Here is an 18739-nt window from a genome sequence, read left to right on the forward strand (position 1 = left end):
GATGATAGTGATGGTTGGCTTATCACTTGATTGAGGCATTACAATGCTGCTTATTGTTTGTCAGGATACTGTTTCACTGATTTCTTTTGAAAATATGAGCTATGACAGAAGTTGGGTGTGAATGCTATTTCATCCTGTTTGAAATTGTTTTGAGAGCTTATTGATCCATCTCAAAATAAAGGAATGTCCACCACGTTGTTTGTGAATCTGAACTTATTAAATGTACGTAGCTGGATACTCATGCATCTTTCTTATAGCCACAATAGGTGTAACAGCATACTTTGGATGGTCTGTGAAGACCCAGTGGTTTCCCTGTCTGGCCCACGTGGTAATGAAGTTAAATAGCCTTGCTCTAGGAACAGGTAATAATTGGAAATAAATTGTTATACCCTCTAAATTTGTAGGCTGCAGTTAACGCTGATCACATGCCTTTAGTCTACACAGGTTGTTGTTTACACAACATATTTCCCAGCGATTTTAATCCATTTCAAGGACATGACTTTTAACTTGTAATACGTGCGGTTGTAGCCTATTTGCATGACATTAAATATAGCCTGCTGGAAAAAAAAGTTCATTGTGAATTACTTCATAGAAAAAAGGAACTGTAGCCTATGCTGATATTTCAAAAGGAGCAGGAGTTGGCCAAACATTAAGAACTAGGTTTCTGCTTTCAGCAAGCACACACACTAATTATATGACATCAAATAAATGATAGGCTAATGTTAAACCTAGTTCTAATGAAAATGAATAACGAATGGAATAGTATCACCAAACTTAAATAATCTTTAAGTTACACCTCTTTAAGCACCTACAGTAGGCCTAGTGCTCTACACATTTTATAGAACTAACAGTGGCATGATTCAAATAGCATATGAAACAGCTAAATACAAATGTACCGTAGCCAGCTTAATAAACTAAAATGTACCCTTCTGGCAGACCTGTAGCTTGTGTTCACTGTGACCAGAAACTATACGACCTCTGTACTCGTATGAGCAAAATAAAACATGGCATGTTAGTTACCTGAAGGTTCAGAAGAGAATCATAGTTCCATCGTTGTTGTTGTCATCTGGGAAGCAAGGAGTCCCTTTTCGCGACAATTTATTAACAATGGCAGTCAGCCTAATTCTCCAATTAGCACATTTGTGAGGTCACACACTGATGTTGGATGAGTAGACTGCCCCTCAGTCCATCTAATTCATCCCAAAGGTGTTCTATTGGGTTGAGGTCAGGACCCTGTGCAGGCCAGTCAAGTTCATCCACACCAATCTCTGTCATCAATGCCTTTATGGACCTTGCTTTGTGCGCTGGTGCACAGGGCTTGGTCCCTTAGTTCAAGTGAAAGGAACTTTGAATGCTTCAGCATTTAACCAAGAGATTTTAGAATGTTTCATGCTCCCACCTTTGTGGGAAGTTTGGGGAAGGCCCCTTTTGGGACAGTACTAACCATCAAAAGTGAGCACTACAGCAGTAAGTGGTCAGTGCACATTAGCAGTGTACTGACGGAAGTAAGTGTAATGAGACACAGCCTTACTCAATGTACATTTTACACACCTTAGTAGCTGGCAACCATTACTGTAGTACAAATCTAAATTTCATAGTTCCTATAACATTATTCCCAAAAGAATACGACAATACCCCCCAGGAAGATCCAAAGGGCACAAATACGCAAAAAAAGACCCCAAGTGATCACGGGGACACAATTAGCCTAGGAATACCTTTGTTTGCCCAGCTTTAACTCAACTCAGCTGGTGGGTCTACATTGGCTAATGCTAATGCTAACGCTAGCATAACATGAGTTGTGTTCCTATTTAGGGCTAGATCTCTGCTCATGTGGACAATTAAACAATAAGCTGTCTTTTGAAAATGATTAAGTGATTCTTCCAAAAGTTTTTAAGAATATTAATGTTATGCATAAATGAATAATTAACTACTCAGGTGAGGATTCACTGGGGGAGTCATGCCATTCTGACCGTTTAAAGCCTGTTTTTTCCACTTTAAAGTTGTATAATAGACATGTAAGATTGTTTACATGGGTTATCTTGCATATATTATTTGTTAACCATCTCTATATATTAAATGTGAAATTATAAAGTAGCAGAATAAATCAAGATGCCCACACTATGCAATGTTTTATTATCCTAAGGCCGTTTCTGGCAGCCATCTTGGATTTTCCCTTAAAAAATGACCTTAATGAACCAGAAATCTGGGGCACCCCTTCTGATATGATGAGATACATCATAAAGAGTGTCTGTACCAATTTTGGTGCTTCTATCCGACGCGTAACGATTAGGCCCTTTTTTGTTGATAATCCCCCCTACTAAATGCACTTACTGTAGTCCAAACGTAGCCTACAGCATTGTTTGAGCAACTCCGCTTGCAAAATCCAAAATGCACTGTCAACGACGTTGCTAAGAGGGCGAGCAGGCATGGCTTCGCCACTTGACTGAAAATTAACGTGACTTTTATGCCTAGTTATGTATACGATAACTTCACTCATCTAAACTCCAATGTCCCAGAGATTAAGCTAACCATGAAAACGTAGGCCTAGGCTACATTATTCTGCAGCAAATTCAGTCTAGCCGTCTGCTAACTTCCATCTTCTTTCTTCTTCCTCCCTCTCCTTCCAGTTTCTGGTTTAAAGGTCAACTTACACTTCATAACTAGTAAACTTGCAGAGAATAATTCAAATACAGACCATGGAAATTAAATAAATGTTTGGCATGGCACATTCAAATACATATTTCATACATTCGTTAATATTTTTTTGTAGGCACATTTAAGAAATTCATAGCCTGCATGTATGTTGTGCTGCAAATAGGCCTAAACATGTTATGCTTTATATTTTTATGTAGGCTAGACCAGAGACACTTATATATGAGGAGACACTGCACTGGAAAAATCGCCCATTGAAAAGCATGGGGTAACTTCGTAACGCGAAAGATGGCGGTTGTTTACACCGGTTGGCTATGGTTGGACATGTCCCGCCTCTTCCAGTGCCGTTGCTCCAATCATTTGGCCGATCCTTGGCGGTCACGCTTTTTGAAAGCTGCGTCGTGAAGAATAGAGCATGCGCAGTCCAAAATTACCAGTAAGAAAAAGGCTTTTTAAGCGTTAATTTGATACAAAACCACCAAACCTTTTCAGCGATTTTAGTCAGATTTTCATCGCGATTTCAAACATGTGATTTTTATGTCTCTTACACCTCGGAACATGGACATCCAGCTCTCTCCCCATTCATTTAGATAGAGCCTGGTCTTGTTCCGGTCAAAGTCGCTGCCCGACCCCATGGCCAATATGGCTGCCGAGTGACGTGACTTGCTTTAAAAAGACTTTGGCTAGACATACCTCGTCATCACCAAATTGGACCTGGCCTATAGTGTACAGCTGACAGGAAGTAATTCACAACTGTGTGCTTCTTGTTTGTTCAAATCCTGCTGTTTCTCCTCATTAAAAGGCTAACTTCATGTAGGCTAAGGGATAACGGCCGACGAGGTGACCTGTTCGATGGAAATAATGGTGAGGTGGACGTTTAGAACTTTGGTGACGCGCGAAGCACAATGTACGCCTATGTAGCCTATACAGTATGTATCAGTTATTTTGCACAATCTATCTGTCTGTCTATCTATCTATGTATCTGTCTATCTATATAAATCATGTAGAATGTCACAATATACTTAATTTAAGTTAAACATTGGTGAGAAATATTGCTTAGTTCGAGTGCAGGGTTAACATAATCATAGCAGTCTATCATGATTTACAAAGCTTTACAGAGTCTTTATCTGGTTGTTATGTTTGTGAATGAATAAGACATGCGGCATATTGATTATTTACAAAGTGAGATTTATGTCATTTTCTACTCAGATGTGTTATTCATTTAAGCGGTGTGTTAAACCAAGCAAAGCTTAGGCCTACCTGTAGCTTATTGGTGTCAATTAGCTACATTACTGCTCACCACAAGATACTATAGGCTACATGTGTGAGACAGCACCGGGGACATGGGACAAAAATCGAACTGAGTATAAATATGCAAACTCTCTCACACACACACGCGCGCACACACACACACACACACACACACACACACACACACACACACACACACACACACACACACACATTCCAGGTGGTTCATGTGACTGATAACCTTTTCTAAAGTTGAGTCATTCCTTCCTGCTTATTGTTGATTTGACTGATGTTGCTGGGGTCTGAAGGCCCTTCTAACTGATAACACCATTATCAAGCTCCACAGATTAGATTGAGATCACAACTTTAATTACCCAATTGATCTGATACAATCTCCATGGTGGTTTTGTGCGCCACATGCCTACAATGGGCTTTGGTGGCCTCAGTGACCATGGATGCATTGCATTGCATAATGTGGACCAAATTAATCCAAGACAACTGGTGTGAGACTGCAGCTTTATTCTCCATATCGGTGTAGCATTACCCAAACAAAATGCAAATCAACGAGCCCACATACAGTACATACTCTTAAGGCCTAGGCCATATTTATGTTGATTTCCCCCCATGGGTCAGCAGCACCATCAGATAACTTATAACGAACAAACTTCTCACTAATTCTCACAGAGGGAGGCTTCCGGGACAGAGAAGAATGAAGGGACATTCTCATAGCACATAGGCATGGTTAGAGTAAACATTTCATTAAATGAGAAACTTACATAAAAACGATACTATAGTAACCATGTGGGTGGATGCTGCCTTTTGGCATGAAGGGAAAAAAAAATCTGACCTGAATGTCGACCATTGTGCTTATGCATATGCGTGTAATGAGACCATAATCCAGTTCCAATTAGCCAGTGAATTCCCCGCCAATACATGCATATACAGCACAATGACAATGAAGAGAAATATTCTGACACAGTGTAAAATCTCATCGAGCCTCATCAAGCTAACCACTCTGTTCATGTATAATAACAAGACTGGCGGCTTGTCCCCTAAGGCAATGTTCAATATGCCAACTCCACGCTTTGATACAGATATTCCTTTTAGTTAACAAGCATCGACATGGATGAGATCTGGCAAAACAAACCCTGATCAGAGCACAAACACCAGCAAACTCACTTGGCTCAGATGAAACAGCTAACTCGGTTTTGTTTTCCTCTATACCTTCTATCGTTCCCCACTTTCATGGCCAAAGATGAGAATGCATTGGGCACTGTCCAAAGAAGCAAGGACTGTCAGAGATTATTTAAATGAGATAAATAATGTCGCATTTGCAGACTCCCCCATGTGTCTCTCTGCTAATTTGTCTTTTTGGCCTGTGCCACGGAGATAACAAAGTGCTGTGTGCTGCTTTAAATGTGTTTGTTGCACTACAGACATTCCAGCCTCCTCCAGCAGCTTGTACTGCCTGCGTAGTTTGCTAATTTACCTGACGGACAGACACCATCAATAAGATGATCGCTGGCTGTCAAGTGCTGGGCAACGCAGGCAGAGCCCTTTTGTGTCATCATGAGAGACAGAGGAGGAGGGGGAGGGGGAGGGGTTGTAATCTTTCCGGGTGGAGATCTGATTTGAATACATGAGGTTGGCTGTATACAGCTGCCAGCCTGCTCCTGGTCTGATGATACAGAGGTCATTCAGAGAGAGAGAGAAATGCCCCTAGGCTATTGAGGTGCCATTTCGATCACCTCCCTATTAGGAATCAAACAGTATGAACTATTTCATCCATTAATTATGTGTATTGATCAGATACATTTGAGTGCCGTGGCAGTTTTACAAAGCGATTTATGCCAGCTGTGTTAACTTTGATAGTGACTGTTAGGCAGACATCTTTTGATATACACCTACTGTAGACAGCGAAAAATATACAAACTCAAGAATGCATTCAACAGAATTACAATACCTCCAAATCTTTCAAGTCAACACTCTTTGACAGACATTCTTTTCAGTCAATTTTGTAACAAATAAACCTCTCTTCAAATTCAACAGTGAGGAAGAGATATAACCATAGTGCAGCCCTCACCACAAGGGAGTTCAAGTACAAAAAAGCCAACTAAGCCTATAATCTATAAACCTGGGCCCGTATTCACAAAGATAAAATAAAAAGATAAAAACTACAATATTTTAGCTAGGAGTTTTCTCCTAAAAGTTATTCACAAAGCCTTTCAGACCTACTTTTAGTTAGGAGAAACGACAACTCCTAAACTAAAAGTGAGTATTCATTGCTATGGTTGACGTCAATACTCATGCACAAGCTTGATGAAAGTGACCACCTTGATTGACTGCTGATTGTAACACGGGAATGATGGCAAAAACCTACAATGACGAGTTGAGTGACAGGTGTCAAGTCTTAGCTGGTGAGAATGCGTGCGCTATGTCGGACTATATGAAGGATGGAAGATGATGAATAAATGGGCATAGCCTATAAATTAATAAAGAGTAAAGCAAATAGCCTAGAGCATATGAAACACGGACTGGAGCAGTATCTTTGCAACATGTTTTCAATGAATCTGTAGGCCTATGAAAGCACGTAGCCTTTGCAAAGAGGAGAAACAATTTTGAGTTAGGAGTCCTCTCGACTTCTTTTATGCTGTCCTAGACTTATAGGAGCTACTTTTAGGCTTAAAATGCTTTGTGAATGATACTTTTAATGAGAAAATGTAGGAGTCCTAAAGTTAGGAGTGACACGCCCATTATTTTTTGGAGTTTCTCCAGTTAGGAGCTATACTTTTAGTCTTAAAATTCTTTGTGAATACGGGCCCTGTGCATCAAAACTTTTTTTAAAAAGTCACTGATGCAACTTCCATCAAATCTCAGAAACTTATATTCGAACTTATAGTTGCACACTTAAAGAACAATAGACGTCTTTCCATGAAAACCACAGGTTACACAGGCCTCAGACATTTCTATGTGTTTTTAATGTACAGTAAATTGCCAGACAGACATATTTTGACTTGTCATTCACATATATAGTTTACAGATCATTTGATCCAAATAGGTCTTACAGTATATAGCATAATGAAATTTCACCTGTCTACATTTACAACAACAACAGCAACAACACATTGCATTTCATATAATGCTTTTCAAGGCACCCAAAACCCTTCAACAGGGAAAGGGGAACCTCAATAACCAACCACCAATGTGTGGCACCCACCTGGATTTCCCACAAGGAAGCCATTAAGCACTAACGTTCAGTACACAAGGGAGAGCGGGGGAACACATCAGTGCAGCCCACACAATGACATTGTTTATAATCAATTCGGCCATTCTCAGCTTACAATAACAGTATCAAAATCCGAAAGACAAACACTCATAATGTATCGCACTGAATGCTGCATGCACTGTGTAATGTATATCACTAATATAAAGATATTGGATTTCAAGGTGCTAGTTGACTCATAAGGTAAAGCCAAAGATTATGGTGCCAATATGTGTTATGTACATTGTTACTGAATTGATTGCCCGCAAAATCCTGTTACCATGTCATACATCATCATCACACTGTAAAAAATGGCTGTGAAATTCACAGTTATTTACAGGAAATTTCACAGTAGCACTACTGTATATGCTTTTTACAGTAGAATGTTGTAAAATATACAGTAACACCCCTACAATTACAGTAGTCTAAGTGTTACCGTAGATATTACAGTAGTCAAAGCACTACTGTAAAACAAACACAGTATAGCCACTATAGTACTGTAAATAGTAAAGTAAACTACTGTATTTTTTCTTTTCAACAATTGGCCAGTAAGTTACTGTAAATACTACTGAAATCACAGTATTTAATTGGTTTTCATTTTACAGTGAATGCATAAAATACTGTAAATGGAAATGCGGTACCTTTACTGTAAAAAGTATTCACAGTAACTTACTGGCAACAATTTGGCAGTAAGTTACTGTAAAACTACTGAAATCACAGTATTTAATTGGTTTTCATTTCACAGTGAATACATAAAATACTGTAAATGGAAATGCGGTACCTCTACTGTAAACTACAATTACAGTAGTTAAGTGTTACCGTAGAAATTACAGTAGTCAAAGCACTACTGTAAACAAATCACAATATAGCCATAGGCTACTGTAAATAGTTAAGTAAACTACTGTGTTTTCCCTTTTTTTAATCTTATCTTTCTTTTAACTCATAATGACATACAGAGACGGTTGAGAAAGTCAATTTGATGTCAAGAATTAAGACTTTGATCACACTATTGAGCGAGCATAACACATTTCAGCCTAATCATTTTCCACGATTGTTTGGTTTTTAACGGCTGCTTATCGCCTCTTGATAAGCGCATGCGCACACGCAGTAATTCCCATCCCCCACCCCTGACTTTTCAACTCAAGCCAGAGTGACTTCACTTCACTTCAACCATCAACCGTCACTTTTCAGTCATGAATCTGACTGCAATCTTCAACTCTGTACAAACATCATATTCAAGGTAAGAATTACAGTACTTTTGTATGCCAATTGAAAACGGTAATTTATTAGAAATGTATTGTTTTCACAATGAAATGTTAACCAAAGCCATTATTGTCCTGTTAGAATCATAGCATAGCACATATCGATAGCTAGAACTAGCAAGCTAGCTGCTAACGTCGCTAGCGTTAGCGATGTTAGCTGTTAATGTTAACTTTTCCAGTTACTAACTTAACCATCATGTGGGATTTTTCGAATGATAGTCAATATCATATCTAGCAATAATTCAGTCTGATATGTCGTTATGAATGTAGAGTTTTAGTTTGAATGAAATATCAGATGCAAGTAGCTTAGCTTAAAGTGGCTGTTACCATGCAGGCTGAAGGCTGAAGTTAGCTACAGACAGACAGACACAGGTGAAAGTTGTTAACGTTAGCAGTTAGTTAGTAACATTACTTTGCGAACTTCATGGGGCATGGGTAGTTAACATTAAACTTCATACATGTAGTGCTGATGCATAATATGTAGTGTTGCTATAACTGGAAAGAGGACCAGTAAAACAAATTAATGAAGTAGGCTGATGTGTAAGTTATCTCACCCCTAATTTAGGAACTGTAGTTTTGCATAGTCATGCTCATAGATCCGTCATATAGTGGATGTGAAAGGGGAGCATTTGGGGAATTTCAATTACCAGAAATATCATGCCGATAAGTAAAGGGATCTTTAGTTTGTGAAGGGTAGTGTTTGGCTAAATGGTATTCATGTTATAGCCTTTATTTGCCCAATGTTTGGTGACTTACATTGAGGCATGTGTTTATTTAAGATGCATGTGAGTGTAGTAGTGCTTCAGTGATGGTCTTTTCATGTTCTGTGTGTTTTGCAATGTATTAATTAATGTCTTTCTGTTCCCTCTGTTTGTAGGTGGTGTGAGGACTGCTGCCCTGAGAACGCTGTGTCAGAGACACTTAGGCTGTGTGCATTTTGGAATGTTCCAAATGTGTGTCACTTCCATAAGGAAGAAGTTCCAAGCCCGCAAGTGAGTTCACTCACCAGATAGAGACACACGCATATAGCATTTAATGTTATATCTGATGGCACTACCTGATGGCACTACCCTGATGATGTTAGCCATGGCTGCTGGCCTCAACATGGTGTAAGTGTTTGTGTTTTGAATGCTTTTTTTTTTTTTTTTTTGGGGGGGGGGGGGGGGGGGCTATGGGGTATGTTATTGAGCATGCTCTAATTTGTTTGTCATATGTGCTGTGTAATACATTAATCCAGAAAGTAAACATGATTATTGTAGTTACTAAAACAGTCTTAAAGGAATAGTTCGGTATTTTACACTTTGAGCCCGTTTTCTGTATTGCCTAGCATGAAAACGAGTGTTAGACACCGACATTTCGACGATTGAGCCTGTTTGTGGAATTTGTCAGCTTTAGAATAGAGCTCTGTATGGCTCGCTTTGTGCATGGACTATTCTGTCCTTAAAACACCCCTAAACGTTCGTTTTAAAAAATGTGCAGCTCACCGAGTGGTTACTGGTCTTCAACGATCTTCTATAGCAAGTTTCGCAGTGAAACTCAAATTCTGTTGTGTTATATTAGGCACACACGGTTGAAAAAGTACTTCTGGGATTTCGGAAATCCCTGATAACAGATGACAGAAGCTGTATTTCGCTGCTAAACTTGCTATAGAAGATCGTTGAAGACCAGTAACCACTCAGTGAGCTGGACATTTTTTAAAACGAACGTTTAGGGGCGTTTTAAGGACAGAATAGACCATGCACAAAGCGAGCAATGTTAAAGCCATTAAGAGCTCCATTCTAAAGCTGACAAATTACACAAATGGGCTCAATCGTCGAGATTTCGGTGTCGTTGACTCGTTTTCATGCTAGGCAATACAGAAAACGGGCTTAAAGTGTAAAATACCGAAATATTCCTTTAAATTTTGCAATTTAGCGATGTTTACCATTGTTGTAACAAATTCAATTTGTTGTACAGCATGCATCATTTTGTTCAATCTTATTTTTATTGACAGAGCCCTCATAAATAAACTGATATCAAGAAGTAACATAGATGGTGACAAGGGTGGCAAGGGTGCCTCATGGCAAGGTAATTATCATTTCTATTTCTACATCTGATTGCCTTGCTTATTTTTTAAAGCTATGATTTGTTTTGTATGGCAATTGCTGTTTATTAACAAATTATATTGCAATTGCTGTTTATTCTTTTTAGGAGCCATCCAGAAGTCCCAGCCTGGAGCCAGAGGCTGCTATTACAAGTCAGATGGGAGATGGCCTACAGTATGTTAGGCATCAGAAAAGTGGTGTACGCATGAAGGCAGAGCTGCCGCAGGCAACGATGAGATTAGGTATGATATCACAGACATACTTCTGTTCAGAAGTGTAGGGTCACTTCGAAATGTCCCTTTAAAAAAAAAAAAAAAAACACTGGACATATCAAAGTGAACTCCCAAACTTTGCTATGGTGGTGTATTGTACACATCTGCATTACTTCTATCTATTGCACCTGACTAGTGTGGGTTTGCTTTTATTTGTCACACAACCGGAGTAGTTTGCATTAATTACTGTATATTCGTGAACGGGGTCAATTGTAATGTATGCTTTCTTTCTCTTTTTCAGACACTTGACATTTACTGCGAAAGGTACCATCAGAGCACCTCTCCCTACCCTGCAGGATACCTATACCAGAAGAGTACAACAACAGCCCAAAAGTATTTCAAAAGACATTTCACGCTCTGACCACGGACTGTTTAAACCACTGAGGTCAAGCAGACATCTCTGTTCCCACGTGGCAGACTGAGGGAACACCCACAAAACAGACTGGGGATGAGTTTCTTTGCTCCGCATCCTGTACACACACAACTCCTTATACTACATTACATAGACTTGCCATACTGCACTTACACACACTGCGCTTTTAACCCCCTTATCTGTGTCAAATCATGTGTTCAAACCATGTCTACTGTTGTCTGTCAACATCCACTTCAGTCATACATTTGAAATGTCTTAAATAAATAACAAAAGTTAAAATTGTTTTATTGTCTGCAGTTAACTGAAATATTTTAGAATATGAGTTATTCTATTAATGATGGCTAATGTAAGTTCAATTGAATTCACAGTATTTAACTGACCCAGCTTCTACAGGGAAACAACCAATACTGTAAATACAACTAAAAAAAAAAAATCTTAATTTAAAATCAGTTGTTTTTCATTTTACAGTGAATATATAAAATACTGTAAATGGAAATGCGGGACCTTTACTGTAAAAAGTATTCACAGTAACTTACTGGCAACAATTGGCCAGTAAGTTACTGTAAATGGAAATACAGTGCCTTTACTGTAAAATGTATTCACAGTAACTTACTGGCAACAATTGGCCAGTAAGTTACTGTAAATGGAAATACAGTGCCTTTACTGTAAAAGGTTTTCACAGTAACTTACTGGCAACAATTGGCCAGTAAGTTACTGTAAATGGAAATACAGTGCCTTTACTGTAAAAGGTTTTCACAGTAACTTACTGGCAACAATTGGCCAGTAAGTTACTGTAAATACAACTGAAATCACAGTATGTAATTGTTTTTCATTTTACAGTGAATATATAAATACTGTAAATGGAAATACAGTACCTTTACTGTAAAAGGTATTCACAGTAACTTACTGGCCAATTGTTGCCAGTAAGTTACTGTAAATTTCACAGTAAATTTTTTACAGTGCATCACAGGAAGATGTGGTTAATGGCAGGCTGCAGTTTAACAGGAGCAACAGTGACTTCATTGATAACATTGTTGTCACTGTTAGTCAAAATGGAAGGCTGTAAATGATCATGCGTGGTATAATCCTGGAACACCTGACCCTATCTATGGCAATCCCAAGTAAATACATCTGTGTCAAAACATCTGTGAATCTATTTTACCCCCCGACCTGGAAGATACACAATGTTGTACAGGTAATCTCTATGTAATTAAACCATAAACTCACAGCTTAAAACATATACATCAAAGAATTATTCTGGTTTTCTTTAAGTAAAGCAAGATTTCTCCACACTTTGAAAAACATGCCATTTGAAGGATGAGAAGAACAAACTCACAGAAACTTAAGGAAAAGTCCTGCTTTCACCACAACACTCGTTTCTGCCTGGCTACTTTTGTGGTTTCATGACAAGAGGTTCATTCTCGGATGGCTGGACAGAGATAGTTTGGCCGTTTATGAGTTTCCTGGACAAACCTTGCGGAAACATGGCTCCACAGGGATGTGTGCGCCCCTTGATCAGGAGTGATCAAGCCTTACAGTACCTGAGCATGTCCAACAATAACACGTGGACAACAGAAATCACTGGAACATCCCCTCCTACAAGGCATCAGTGTGTGTGTACCTGTACATTGTGTGTGTGTGTGTGTGTGTGTGTGTGTGTGTGTGTGTGTGTGTGTGTGTGTGTGTGTGTGTGTGTGTGTATGTGTGAATACTGTGTCATTGTGTGTGTGTGTGTGTGTGTGCGCGCTAGTGTTCACTTGTCCATCTGTCCGTGTGCGTGTGTGTCCGTGTGTGTCCGTCTGTGTCTGTGTACAGGACATGTCTCACCAGCTGTGCTCTCCGCTGTCTGACACCGCAGGGACGCGGCCTCCCCTTTAACCCTCAGCCTAGTTTACACGTCGCCACCGCTGCTTGCCCGCTGAACCGTGCCCGCTGCCGCCCTCTCTCTCTGGAGCCCCGCTCCCCCCCGCATGTGGCACTGCCCGGACCCATCCCCACAGCGGCCTCCCCCGACTGGTGGCTCATTATGGCATAAGCCAGTTTGCTCATGCGTGACCACTCTCCGCACTCTCCTTTGGTAATTACTGCAGTTGGACGCAGGGTGCAAGGCCAGTGGGCACCACCTCCTAGGATGGGTCGATTGACACTACTGAGTCTGGCTACATCAGGCTCTTATGCAGCCATATGTGTAGACCATGAAAAGGATGTATATAGACACACATACAAAATCAGGTAGACAGATTCATCTGTTGTCCACTATTTCTTCAGTGTGTTCTGATGTGATATGTTTGAATTGGGTGGAGTTGGGGATATAGTATACATGCATACAGTACACACACACACACACACACACACACACACACACACACACACACACACAAATATATATGTATATATAATGTGCAATATATGTGGTTCTATGCCCACATTATTTGCTGTTGAACATGGAGTAATCAGTGGGGACATTGAACAATCTATCTGTATCTATCTATCTATTTATCTACCGTATCTATCTATCTATAAAAAATTATTCATGTTTGCCACAACCATGATCAAAACTTTCACTGAGCGTTCAATGGAAAGACCCACAACTTTCACCTCAGAAGAACATTGAGCCTCTATAGAGCTCAACTGCTCCAAACTATATTTACCATTATGTGCTCCACTTGCTAAAGTTAGATGTTGGCAGTGATTTTATATTCTAAGTAGTGGAAAAAGCACTTGCACTACTGAGATTTATGATCCCAAAGACAGCAATTGACGTTTTTGTGACACGTCTATCATGCTCACTGTCAGAGTCCTCATTAACGCTTACCAATACTCTAAAGATTGGCAACTTTAAATATAAAGAATTAATTATGAATGTCATGTCATGTTAAGGCATGTATAAAGATTTAAATTTAGTTGTTGTTGTCATTAAGTTTTTTACATCTCTCAGAGCTTTTCTGTTTGTTTGTGTTTGTGTTTTTTGTAACTCTTCTCTCAAAACAGGCATGAAGGAATGCTCTGAGACAGTCTCACAATTAGTCACAGAGAAACTGATGAAGGAGATGCAAGACAAAAAAAAACTGAATCCATTAAAAAAGGATTTGCAGTATTTTTCTAATCACATCTGCTATTCGCAACCTTTCCAGGTGTGGGGTGGTAAATAAACCATAATAAACACATGGAATCGACGCAGCCATGTCAGCAGGAAAACTTACATTTATGTTATGAAAACGTTAATTATGTTTTAAATGTGCAAAATATTTACAGAGGCATGTCCCAACATGTGATATCTGAACAAAATTGCTTGATGTGATTTGGATGAAGCTGAATGTTTCTTGTGTTGCGTGAGTGCTTTTCCATGTGGAATCATGAGGGCGTAGACATATACTAAATTGTCCTAAATTGACACGTTGTTGCAACTTTGTGCATCACACAGCCTACAGGCCTATCTAAGGTAGTGGGTCATAAAATCCCCTTCTACTCATTGCAACAACAATTTTTGGATTGTTTCTGTTGACATAGTTTTGTAGTTTGATGTTCTTGCAATTCATGTTCAGTAAAGGTAAAAGCAGGTCTTCAAAGCTGGCAGCAGCTAATGTTGGCTGGGAAGGTGAAGTTCATCTGGAAATCCTACGAGAGTTCAGGCGATGCCAGGCAGCATTCTCAGAGCAGCTCTTGGGTATTTCACTATCAGAAATGATAGTGTGTCACAGACGAGCAAAAATAAACATTACCACACCTGCACCACTGCTATTCATATAGCAACAAAAAGCTGGACAAGTCATGGTCAAGGAAAAAAAAGAAAACAAGAGCCATACAGCAATGTTCATGTAGATCATAAATCCCACAGTTCATATGACCCACACTTAAAAACAGAGAGAAGAGTGTCTAGGGAAATACGCAGGTATACGCATGTATGGTGACAGGGATGTGTGGACATCAGCACATACCATGGTGTGTGTGTGCATCTGTCTGTGCGTGCGTGCATGCGTGCAGGGAGGGAGGGGAGGTCCATTCCGATTTTGTGCCCAGGGCATGGTTATAACCGCTTTCATTATAGACATATTTATTTTTAAGAAACAAGACAACTAAATTGCCATCAAAACAGTACAACTCAATTAAGGAATATATCTGTTAGCATATTTGTTCAAAGTAATTAATGTGAATTCTCTTATATATATTTTTAGCTAAATCCGATCTGTTATAAACTCAATCATTTTCCTTTAATCAAGATTGAAAAGTTCTTCAAAAGTATCATGAAAACAATTAACCTTTAATGTGAATGGACTTTTACTTATGTAAGCCACTGAAAACAACTATAGTTTACAGGAAAAGCAATAAGATTAGATATCATTCTTAAGGTTTTGTCGTTCTCTGTGAACATGTTCAGTGACCTCAAAGGTCAATGATATTTTCTAAGAGGAGACAGCAAATTAATGATCCACATGAGATGTCCCTGTTTCCATTTCATATTATTTTTCACAGTGAGGGATGTTAAAATAACTGAAATGAGTGGAGGAAAAGACATTTTCCCACAGGTCATTTCTTCCACATGTAAATCAGACACATGAAGGGATGTGAAAGGCTAATCTGCGGCCTCTTGCTGGGACTCTATTTGAGCTGTAATTGCACTGTGACCTCCTCAAATGGACAGCGAAACCCCTTCCTCTGTTTGTGGTCAACTCTCACCAGGACAGGAGACACTTTTTTCCCCCAATTGAGGTTTGTCTTAATATCGCTGGGCATTAGTATTAACCTGACTCTCGCCAGTTTGCTGAGCTTCACACAAGGATCTGGGACTTCTCAATAGGACATGTATTTCAGAAGGCGGGGCCTTGTTAAAAAATACTTGTATGTGATTGGATAAACCACTTGTCCGTTATCTTGAATGACGTGCTGGCTACTTCAAGCTCTTGCCAAACCCGGTCGGAAGAAGAGTGAAAACATCCTTGCCACCAATAAATGCCTTCAAAACCATTCTCTGATCATCTTTTAAAGAATGAATACTCGATAGATTCGACAAAACGGTTGAAATAGCAGAATCAATGTCAGCACACGACTCCTCACTGCGTGCCGCCATTGTTGTTTGAATCAGACAGTCGCCATCTACACCACCTGAGGCCCCTGAGCCAGAGACTTTCTAATGAGGAGACACTCATAAAAATCCTCCATAGAAAAGCAAGGGGTTAATATCAATATGGCAGTTATCTATCTACACAAATCCTGCCCCTTCCACTGCAAAAAAGTCGACATGTGAATGAAATTGTGTCAATCGTGCTTCCACTGCAAAAAAAGTAGAAGAAATCATGCCAATCGTGGTGTGTTGTGTGAATACACCGTGCAAATCATGTGTTCTGATTTCGTCGCTGGAGCAAAGTTGGTGTCGTGAAGCCTTGTGCATGCACATTTTTGCCCGAATAGATGCCCGATAAGTGGCCAAAAAGCCGTTGAGGGGAGGGCTATATATTATGTCAAAATTATCACAAAATTATAGGCTACCTAACCTGACCCTTGAAATACAACATCCGACCACTTATTAACAAATTGTGTCCTTCCCGGGAAATTTTGGGAAATTCTGGCTGTTAAGCACCATTTTAAAACAGTTTGGGAGGGACAAAACATACCATATCTAACCTGTTATTGCTTATATCTAAAACAAAAACATTCAAATAAGACCTATACATTGTAGAGGATGAAAATATCATAGCCAAAGTGACATTTGTAAAGACATACAGTATGTGCCCTACGCATCGTGTTTGACCTAAAGACAAGCATGATCTGCTTGGGTAAAATAGAGCGGAGTTGGTTAGATGTGGTTAGTCAGTCGGTCATGTCTTACTCCACCTCAAATTCATTGTTTCATAGTCCTATATAGTCAAGAAACAAACTGCTTTGTGCAACGGTTTAATTTAGATGTCTAAATGAAGGCTGATTATCTAAATCTAAGCCATAGTCAAGTCTAAGCTAAGTCTATTTCTGTGAAACTGCCCAGGTAAGCCATTGCATTAAGGCGCCAGTGCATATTCAGTGAAAGCATCTGGAAGAGAGCTGAAACCCCATCACAGGATCACAATGAAGCAGGTGTGGAGTGCAAAATAAAATACAATGTATATGTGTTTCAACCCAATCCATAGGTTCAGGCTGGCAAAGTCTCCTGGACAAGGTGCATGACTCACACACAGTAAATATAGTGAAGGTTGACAATGTTGAAATGGGAGTAATGATTAAGCCATCAATACAACAAAACATGCTGTTCTGATGTATTGAGAAGCTAGCAGAGTTTCTCCTCTACACTTCCCACTGGTGTTGAGTTGTGCTGGATTTGTGTCGTGTCACTAATTGGTCATTTCATTAGATATATGCCTATAGAATGTCAAAAAATTAAGTAACCTAATATATTGGGCGATTAACCATATTCTATTCTCCCCCACTGCTACACACAACAATCCAATATTTAATCTGTCTGATTTGCCTTGATGGCAAATACTGATTAACTTCTGTTTTATGAAGCAGGCCATGAAGCATCATTATTTAGTGTCGTTGCAATTGCCTGGAATGACTCTTCGCTGACCACCCGGTTACAGCTTGCTTAGCCACAGCCTTGTTCGTCATTGATATGAGCTCTGATTTATCCCCCGTTCTGAGGGAGCGGGGCGAGTCGATACGACGCACACACTGACCGACGCATGCCCCGTGGCAGCCACCCGAGCGGCGGGCCGGGCTCGGCGATTTATGAGGTCAGCAGCGGTAATTAGAATGGCAGCGTTACTTTACGGCCGTGATCTAATAACACCTCGACCATTCCATAAAAAACACAACAGCATGCAGAAAAGAGAAGTTTCGATCCCCACAATTTATGTGATGGAACACTCAGGGCCAGTCAACACAGCTTTACAACCAGGCTGGATTTAGATAAGGAATGGAGGGATTCCTTGTTGTTGTTGTTGTTGTTGTTGTTGTTGTTGTTGTTGTTGTTGTTGTTGTTGTTGTTGTTATGGTGTTCTCCCTTTCAGACATGGATCACTATGACAGTTGATCTGAAACTAAGTAAATAACAATGAGTGGACATCATGGCAGGCATTCTGTATGAACATTAAACAAAATGCAAGAACCCTTCTTCACTCAAGCCACAGTCTATGGTTTGTTTGCTAAATTATTTAACGATATGCCTAAGGGAGTTTATCTTGACATCTACAGTCACATGTCTTTTCACATATGCGCCTGCGCCATAGCACCTAGCTCACAAAGATGGGCTCGCTAAAGTGTTCTACTTCTGGACCAAGATCCTTTACATGCTAAATGCTTTTCAATACAGATTATAGAGTTTCACTGTTCGCTCCCTCTCTCAACCAAAAATGCACGGAGTAAACTTAACCTGCGCATAGCCCCTTCATGCCACAGAGATCCATTCACTCATTAGGGTGTTAGTGGTTCCCTTTGATGACTGGCTTAATTAGTGAACTGAGACAGGGGCCATCTTAAATCCTCCACCAGTTGGATATGCAGAGACTCGGCTTGTTTAAGCTTTAATTTATTCCCCTGTGAATGAGCAGAGCAAAGGAAGAAAAAAAATCACTCATCTGAAGTTCAAGGTG

General features: G+C 39.7%; 1 long non-coding RNA gene across 1 annotated transcript; it reads left to right on the plus strand.

Annotated features, from left to right (window-relative positions):
* The first annotated feature begins 9471 nt into the window (after positions 1–9471).
* On the plus strand, positions 9472–11659 carry LOC134101062 (uncharacterized). The gene is made up of 4 exons (XR_009941343.1): positions 9472–9536; positions 10421–10494; positions 10618–10753; positions 11025–11659. It is a non-coding gene; the product is annotated as an uncharacterized LOC134101062 (long non-coding RNA).
* Positions 11660–18739: the final 7080 nt, after the last annotated feature.

The sequence above is a fragment of the Sardina pilchardus genome, chromosome 2, assembly GCF_963854185.1.
Source record: "Sardina pilchardus chromosome 2, fSarPil1.1, whole genome shotgun sequence".
Taxonomy (NCBI): domain Eukaryota; kingdom Metazoa; phylum Chordata; class Actinopteri; order Clupeiformes; family Clupeidae; genus Sardina; species Sardina pilchardus.